This window comes from Chiloscyllium plagiosum, chromosome 5, assembly GCF_004010195.1.
Source record: "Chiloscyllium plagiosum isolate BGI_BamShark_2017 chromosome 5, ASM401019v2, whole genome shotgun sequence".
In the NCBI taxonomy this organism is placed as follows: domain Eukaryota; kingdom Metazoa; phylum Chordata; class Chondrichthyes; order Orectolobiformes; family Hemiscylliidae; genus Chiloscyllium; species Chiloscyllium plagiosum.
In genome coordinates, this window is record NC_057714.1 from 71,087,576 (window position 1) to 71,095,635 (window position 8,060).

Below are 8,060 nucleotides of genomic sequence, written 5' to 3' on the forward strand. Positions count from 1 at the left end.
GTGTGCGGCAGTGCGGGGAAGGTGATGGGCGCTACCCCCTCCTGACCCCGTTCAGCCTGCTTTATTGCAGTGGGCTGCCTTTAGATCCAGCTACAGTTCTGGTTTCTTGTTGAAGATAATTTGAAGCTGAATTTATTGAAAAGGATCTGTTGTAATTGTATGCCAATTGTATGTCAGAAGACGTGAAAAGTTTGTTTGATAAAGAGTCTGTGATGACATTCTTTGCTTTGTCACCCAGCATTGACAACTTACATAAGCATCAATTGTCATAACACCAGTGACATCAGGTCAATTGACAGTTTTGACATTATCTAGGGATGAAAGTTACAAACATTTTTTGACTATCTGCATTTAATCCACTAAAATCGTTAGTTGAAGATTTTACCTTTCATAGTAATAAAAACATTTACTGTAAATTTACATTGGATTCATATATATCTGATTTGACAGAGCAGTTCAGACTTAAGACTTGTAAGCAACATCATGAACAGATTGTCACCATGGTAACAGCTGAAACTGTTTTCAGCAGTTACAAGTAATCTCAGACATTCCCTACTCTTCCGCCCCCTCATAAAATGAAACACCTTCTTTAAGGAACTTAGTGATATTTTTTGATTTTTGCCGGAAGAGGTATTATAGAAATATTTCTTGGAAAATTATTTCTCCTTTCCTTTTCAACTTCAGTGCTTTCTACAAAGAAGTGTTCGATATTCTCAATGGAAAGCTTCTCATCACCTGGCAGTTCTGGTTCTTCAATGGCTTTCAACTCTGTCAGTGGCTGTTCTGTTTGATTCAATGGTGCAGAAGCATCATGATTCATAAAATGCTATGAAACACAAGGGACTCAATGGACCAATGGTACTTAGGAGTATATCAACAATGCTTCATTACAGCATGTTGTGCATGGTGGACCGGGTTTTCTGAGGAGCGGCGGTCTTAGGCACAGTACCACACTGCTCCTTTTTTTTGAAGAGTTCTGTGCTTTTGTCAGGAGGTTCTGATTGCAGACCCTTCAGAAATGCAGCATCGTGCTTTCAATCTGCAAGTTACCTTCTTATGAAGAGCTGTCCAAGAAAGGCAAACCATGTCCTCTTTTTCACAGCAGTCAGCTTCTGTATTCTGAAATATAAAAGGCCAAAATCACAGACGGCCACTTTGCAAGGAGGGCAGGTAAGTAATGGAAGATTTTGGATAGGTCAAGGTGGATGGCAGATATTGAAATTGATTAGTGTTGAGTACTGAAAGGGTGAGAATAGGATCCAGCAGCAGGGGGACAGGGAATGTAAATACTGATGTAAAATATTTATTTCATATCACAGCCATCTCCTGTGGTTCAATACATAGAAGGCCTTGTTGATCTTTAAGGAATCCTATTCTCTCCATAGTTACTCTTTTGCCCTTAATATAATTGTATATATCAGTGATGATGAGGAAGGCCTGGAGGGGTTGATAAATGAGGTCAGGGATTACTAGGATCAAGCAGCATGTCGAACAAGGGGACGGTTAGGTTGTGGGAGATGTTAGGGATCTGGGGTGAGGTGTAGTTTGAGGTGTGTGAGATAAATTGGGGGTCAATTGAATGGTCACTTACGAATTAGACTAGGTTTTTAAACGTCCAATTTAAATCAATACTTTTGGAGGATTCCAGGTGTAAAGGGAATCACCCAGTGGAATCTTTAATTCCCTGGGCAACTCCCATCGACACTTCTGCAACAATTAACTGGCAATGGGAAATCCAAGGCATTACTTTGAAAATTACCACAATTTCAATTTTCTGCAATGAATTAGAATCTTGTACAAACTAAAATGCATAACATTGCACCAGCAGTTGTTAAGTTTTGGGTTACCAGTGAAGATGTACATAGGAACATAGAAACAGGAGTAGGCCACTCAGTCTCTCAATATGAACATGGCTGATTTGTGGCCTAACTCCATGTACTTGCCTTAGGCCCATATCCCTTGATACCTTTGCTTAATAAAAATTTGTCTATTTTAAATTTAAATTTAACAGTTGAATTAGCATCAACTGCCATTTGAGGAAGAGAGTTCCAAACCTCCATTACTGTTTGCATTTAGAAGGGCTTTCTAACATCTCTTCTGAATGGCCTGGCCCTCATTCTTAATCTGTGCCCCCTAATCTTTAACCTGTGGAAATAGTTTATCTTTATCTACCTTGACTTTCCTTGTGAATATCCTGAAGACCTTGATTAGATCACCCTTTAACGATCTAAATTGGAGAGAATAAAGGTCTAATTTGTCTCATCTCTCCTTATAACCTAACCACTGAGGCTAGATATCATCCTTGTACACCTATGTTGAACTCTCTCCAGAATCAAAACATCCTTCCTAAGCTGTGGTGCCCAGATCTGCTCACAGTACTCTAAGTGGGGTCTAACTTTGTATAACTGCAGCATAACATCTCCACTCCAAGTCCAAAATCTCACAATACCAGGTTATAGTCCAACAGGTTTAATTGGAAGCACTAGCTTTATTAAGTCCTGCATTCTATTTAGTCGTCTTGACTATTTTCTGCATCTGTTCATGGTATTTTAAAGAGCTATGCACCAGAATCCCTAAATCTTATTGGATATCCATCATTTTTAACTAAGTGCCTTCTAAAAAATACCCTGACCTATCCTTTCTCGATCTGAAATGGATAACCTCACATTTGGCAGCTCTCCTTTAGGGTTTAGTTCTGATGAATACTGGACATTGAAAATAAAGGTCAAGAAAATGCTGAAAACCTTTAAAAACTGATTCAACATTAATAAAAGAAAAAACAGTTAGGATATTTTGATTATGTTTTACTTGCTTTCTGCAACATTTACTTAACTTCTCTCTTTATACACACTGATGGCAGAGTTACCATTTGTTAGAAAAGCATAAAGGAATCCATTACTTCATGGTGCATGTAATTTGTGTTAGAGTCAACACACTGCCAACATTATATCATGCAGGCCATATTCAGTTCCAAGGAGTTATTATAATTGACTTGTGTTATTAGGTGGGGCGACTTTACAACATGTTCACTTGGTCATTTGAAATAGTTGAAGTGTTATGGAGCAGAAAGAGGCCATTCTATTCATAGAGGTCATCTATTACAGAGTGCCAATCTCCTGCCTTTTCCCTATATCCTTACGTACCATTTCTATCCAAATGATCATCCAGTGCCCTGTTGAATGTTTTCATTGAAACTATCTCTACCAGATTGCCAGGCATTACATTTCGTCCATTAGCTATCTACTGTACGAAAACATTTTTTTGCCCATCAATCTTGCCTCATTTGCATACTAATTTAAGTCCTATCATATGTTTTCTTTAACTATCTGGAAAAAAAACTTCTCCTTATCTCCTCTTTCCAACCCACACTTAATTTTTAAAACTTTCATCAAATCTCCTCTCAGCCTTTTTTGCTCCAAAGACAGTACCAACTTCGCAAGTTCCATGCGTAACGGGCATTATGATGACTCAGTGGTTAGCACTGCTGCCTCACAAGATCAGGGACCTGGGTTTGATTCCAGCTGTCTGTGTGTCTATCTGTGTGGAGTTCACAAGTTCTCCCCATGTCTGCATGGGTTTCTGCCAGGTTTCCTCCCCCAGTCCAAAGATGTGCAGGTTAGGTGGATCGGCTATGCTAAATTGTCCGTCGTGACAAGGGATGTGCAGGCTAGTGGATCAGTCAAGGTAAATGTGGTGTTAGGGGTCTATATATAAGGGGTCTGGGTGGGATGCTCTGTGAAGGATTGGTGCAGGCTTGATGGGCCAAATGGCTTCTTTCCACGCTGTCGGGATTCTAGAATTCTATGTTAAGAGGACTGGGCTACTGAAAAGGCAACTGAACTGCACAGGGTCTATATATTAGAGGACTGAAAGGAAGCTAAGAACAGCTGGATGTGTCTGTGCTGCTAGAAGTCAAGGTGAAGTTCTAGGAGTTAGTAACCAGCTATGTTTTGGAGTCAGGTCTCCAGGAACATCCTGAAACCTATGGGGTGTCAATGTTTACCATTGATAGTTCTGTGCAGCACAGAATGAAGTGGAAAGCTCACAACAGTAATACTTAGTGCAATTGGAGCAAGTTTGAGCTCAGGAAATTAAAAACAGGTTGGTGAAGAAAAAAGCTGGAGAAATGCCTTTGATTAAGCACTGGATTAGAGTTCTGACATTCTATCGGAGCATAGTCCCAAAAAAGAAATGTAGACCCCAATTTGGGATAATCTAAGACCAGAAGGCAAAATCTAAGATAAAGAATCACCCATTTAAGACATGGATGCAGCTGAATTTCTTCCCTCAGAAAACTGTGTATCTGTGGAAGTCATTACTGCTGAGGTGTAGACGCTGAGTCATTAAATGTATCCAAGTCTGAGATAAACAGATTTTTAATCAATAAGTGAATCAAGGATTAGAGGGAAAAGGCAGAAAGTGGAGCTGAGGATTATTAGATGTGTCTCATTGAATGACAGAGCAGACACGATAGGCTGAATGGCCTACTTCTGTAGAATGCTCCTGTATGTTGTAGTTTTAGGATCTTATGGACTAGCAGAACTTGTGCAGCCACCCAGGTTGTCTGTGATGGAGTAATGTTTGAAGGAGTTCTGAACCTAGGTCTTCCAAAGAGTCTAATTTGGAAACACTCATAAATTTAAATGAAACTTGATGATCCAGAGTGTCATTGAAGTCTGGAATGTTGCAAAGAAATCCCCAGAATCTGTCTTAACCACACTTCTTTTTGATGTGCTCTGTAGGTAGCTTGATCACTGTGCACCTGTCACGAGTATTTATATCAGGTGGATCCTAGATATTGGAAAAATAAATAATGCATATAATAATCTAACAAGCACACTGTGGGACAGGTTCCTCAAATTATTAGTTTCAGAGAGGATACCAGGATACCTAAAATTGTCATTCTCACAGGAAAGCAGGCAGGTACAGGCTCCTCTTCTTTATTCACTTGCTACTTTGGTTTGTCACAAGGTTTATTTAGAAAAGATTCCCTTCCTTTTGGACACCTTTCTCTCAGACTAAATCACTTTACGTTTTAAAAGGAACCAATTTAACCAGACTTTCTTGAGTTAACAAAACAGTGAATTTGTTAGTCACTGAATGTGAGAAGAAAGAATAAAGTGACATAAACACACAGATTAGAAAGGAGAACTGAATCCAAAAACAAAAATAAAAGTTTTAAGTGTGTCAGTCTCTGGGTAATTCATGAAGACTAGATAGTGGAGTGTTGGTCATTGAACGGTCAATTTGTCTTTTTCATTTCGGTGATGGTTGGTAGCAGCATCAGAGTGAGAGAGTCCTTTTCATTGTTCTGTTTCCTAGCTGGCTTCTAATCAGAATGAGAGTAATTTACCCACAGCACAGGCTGACTAGTGGGTGACCTTCACAGCTCACGAACACTGCTTTCTTAAGGTGGCATGTGAAATTTTTTTGTATCGAATCACTAAAGAATGGAAACAGACCATTCAGCCCAACAAGTCCACACCAAACCTCTGAAGAGCATCGCACATAGACCCATTGCCCTACCCTATCTTTCCTATAGTTTACACACCCTTTGACACTACAGAGCAATTTAACATGGCCCATCCATCTTTGGACTGTGCAAGGAAACCAAAGCGCCAGGAGGAAACCCACACATACGGGGAGAAGGTGCAAACTCCACACAGGCAGTCACCCAAGAGTGGAATTGCTCCCTGGTCCCTGGTTCTGTGAGGCAGCAGTGCTAATCACTGAGCTACCATGCCACCCCACACCACTTCCTTCACTATTTACAATGTAATAATAAGACAAAGTGACACCACTGCTGGGACCATTGTTGCTTAAAGAATTCTTACTGCAGCTCAGCTTGGTGAAAGATATAACTATATAAAGATTTGCTGGCAATCTTTATTGGTAGGGATCTAAGCAGAGCCTGCTTAATCAAGTATGATATGGAAATCACTTGGCAGTCTAAGGAACAAAGTGTTTCTTGTCTTAACCAAGACACTGTGCCTAATAGCAACAGACACAATTTATTTTGATATGATGTACATTGCTATGAGACAAACCTTAATGTTTGATCTTATTCCTTTGAGGCTCAAAACTGTTTCCCCACCCAAGTCCATGTTACATCATCATATTTGGCATTACTTACTAAACTCCTCTGCATTAACCCTTACATCCTTATACCATGAAGTCCTTTATAAATTCCAGCTTTTCGTTTCTTTCCAATTGGATGTGCATGTATCATGATCACATAAGGCTGAAAGAGACAAAGATATTTTAATTTTCCCATAGTTTTTAAGGTTAAAGTGCTTCTACTGAAAGGGGAATATTCTTCAACTACCAAAAAAAAACTCTAAAATGAAAACACATGTTTGAATAATATTTATTTACAATTAATAACAAGTGGAACAGACCAAAAAAAATCAATAGTTTTCTCAAATCACTACTGAACAAACAAGGACAGAATTTTTCCAACCACTTACAGCCAGATGATGTTCACTAGGCAATATGTTATGACATTGTACATTTAATTGATATGTGTCCTTCTTTTTACCTCAAATGGAGCCAGAGTTAACTTAGATGTGTATAAATATTGCAAAAGGAAACTTGCAGCCAACGTAAGTAGATATTTATGTGCACCTACAAAAATAAGTTAATGCTAAAACCTAAAAATCAAAACCTCTAGGACATGAGAAGATCTGGCTAATAAAAGCATTTTAAAAATAAACTCTGTGTCATTGCAACTGCACCTTTCCCTGTTTAAGACTTTTCCCAACGTTCCTGTTGGTGAAGTAATCTCTTAGACTCTGTTGTTGCTCCACTGAGCTAGTTGCTTAACTCACTAAACAGATAAGAGGATTTTCTCATTCTCCCTTCCCATCTGAGCTATTTTTCAAATTTCCTGACCCTACATCACCTGATATCAAAGCAAGTAACAGCAAGTAACAGCAAGTAACATATCGAAAACAACCCAGAAAAAAATTAATGCAATGAAGAATTCTGAATCTTTAAATTGAGCATTAGTGAGCTTTTCCTAATTCTGGACATGCAATTTTATTGGCATGTTAGTACATTGAGAAGTCCAAGCAGATATCTAACCTGTTTGTACTTTCCCCTGCTTTCATACATAACTGAGAAAAGAACAGAGCATTTTATCAGCACTTAAAAGGGAGGATTTGTGATATGATGCAGTGGGATGGTTTGCGAGATGGTATCATAGAATGATATGGAGGTCTATTTGTCACCTTCATCACAGAGTGGAAAGAAGTGTTTATGAGTTTGGAAATTTTCTTAGTATGTATTTCCAAAGAGAAAAGTAAACTGAGAGAACATATTCCCATATGAAAGAGGTTGGAAGATGGAAATAAAGTACCCACAGTCAATTTGACTGAGCGTGCACTTCATAGCAACTGGTTAAATGGCCTTATTATCACATGGTTCATGCTGTAAACAGGAAAATGTTTACTGATATCAGTGATGGATAATGAGACAAAGGCTAAACATGAAGAAAGCAGTATTTATGGTGAATTCACCTATATTGAGAGGTCTGTTACCTCTGTTGGTTCTGAGAACTTGATAATTTAAAACTCTTCCAGTCTAATTCATATCACTTATTGGCCTGAAACATTAAATTGTCCACATTTTATCATAGATTGACAAAGTATTTCTCAATTAGTTTTGTAGAAAAACTGTATGTGTAAGAAATGTTACATTCTTTTAGCAGAAATACTTTCCTGAAGTTAACAAGAAAATAACAAGACGCACTGAGAATGAAAGCTTTACCCTGTATGCAAACTGAGATATCCCTAAGCTGGGATTGGAATCAGAAGAGTAATACTGTCTCGTGGTGGAAAATAAAAAGGCTGCAATGTAGAAATAAATTCATACTTCAACTACCATGCAAGTTTATACTTCTGCACAGCAGTTTGGAAGGAAACATGCTATGGAACAGATAAATGCATTTTAAAAATAAACTCTGTCATTACAACTGCAAGTGGAATGACAGAGAGAACCAGAAACTGGATCTGTCATTATTCCCTACTAAATTTGGTTTACAAATCTGTTGTAAAGAAAAC

General features: G+C 38.5%; 1 long non-coding RNA gene across 1 annotated transcript; it reads left to right on the plus strand.

Moving 5' to 3' along the window:
• The first annotated feature begins 571 nt into the window (after positions 1 to 571).
• On the plus strand, positions 572 to 7,845 carry LOC122549982. The gene is made up of 2 exons (XR_006311715.1): positions 572 to 1,170; positions 7,706 to 7,845. It is a non-coding gene; the product is annotated as an uncharacterized LOC122549982 (long non-coding RNA).
• The last annotated feature ends 215 nt before the right edge of the window (positions 7,846 to 8,060 follow it).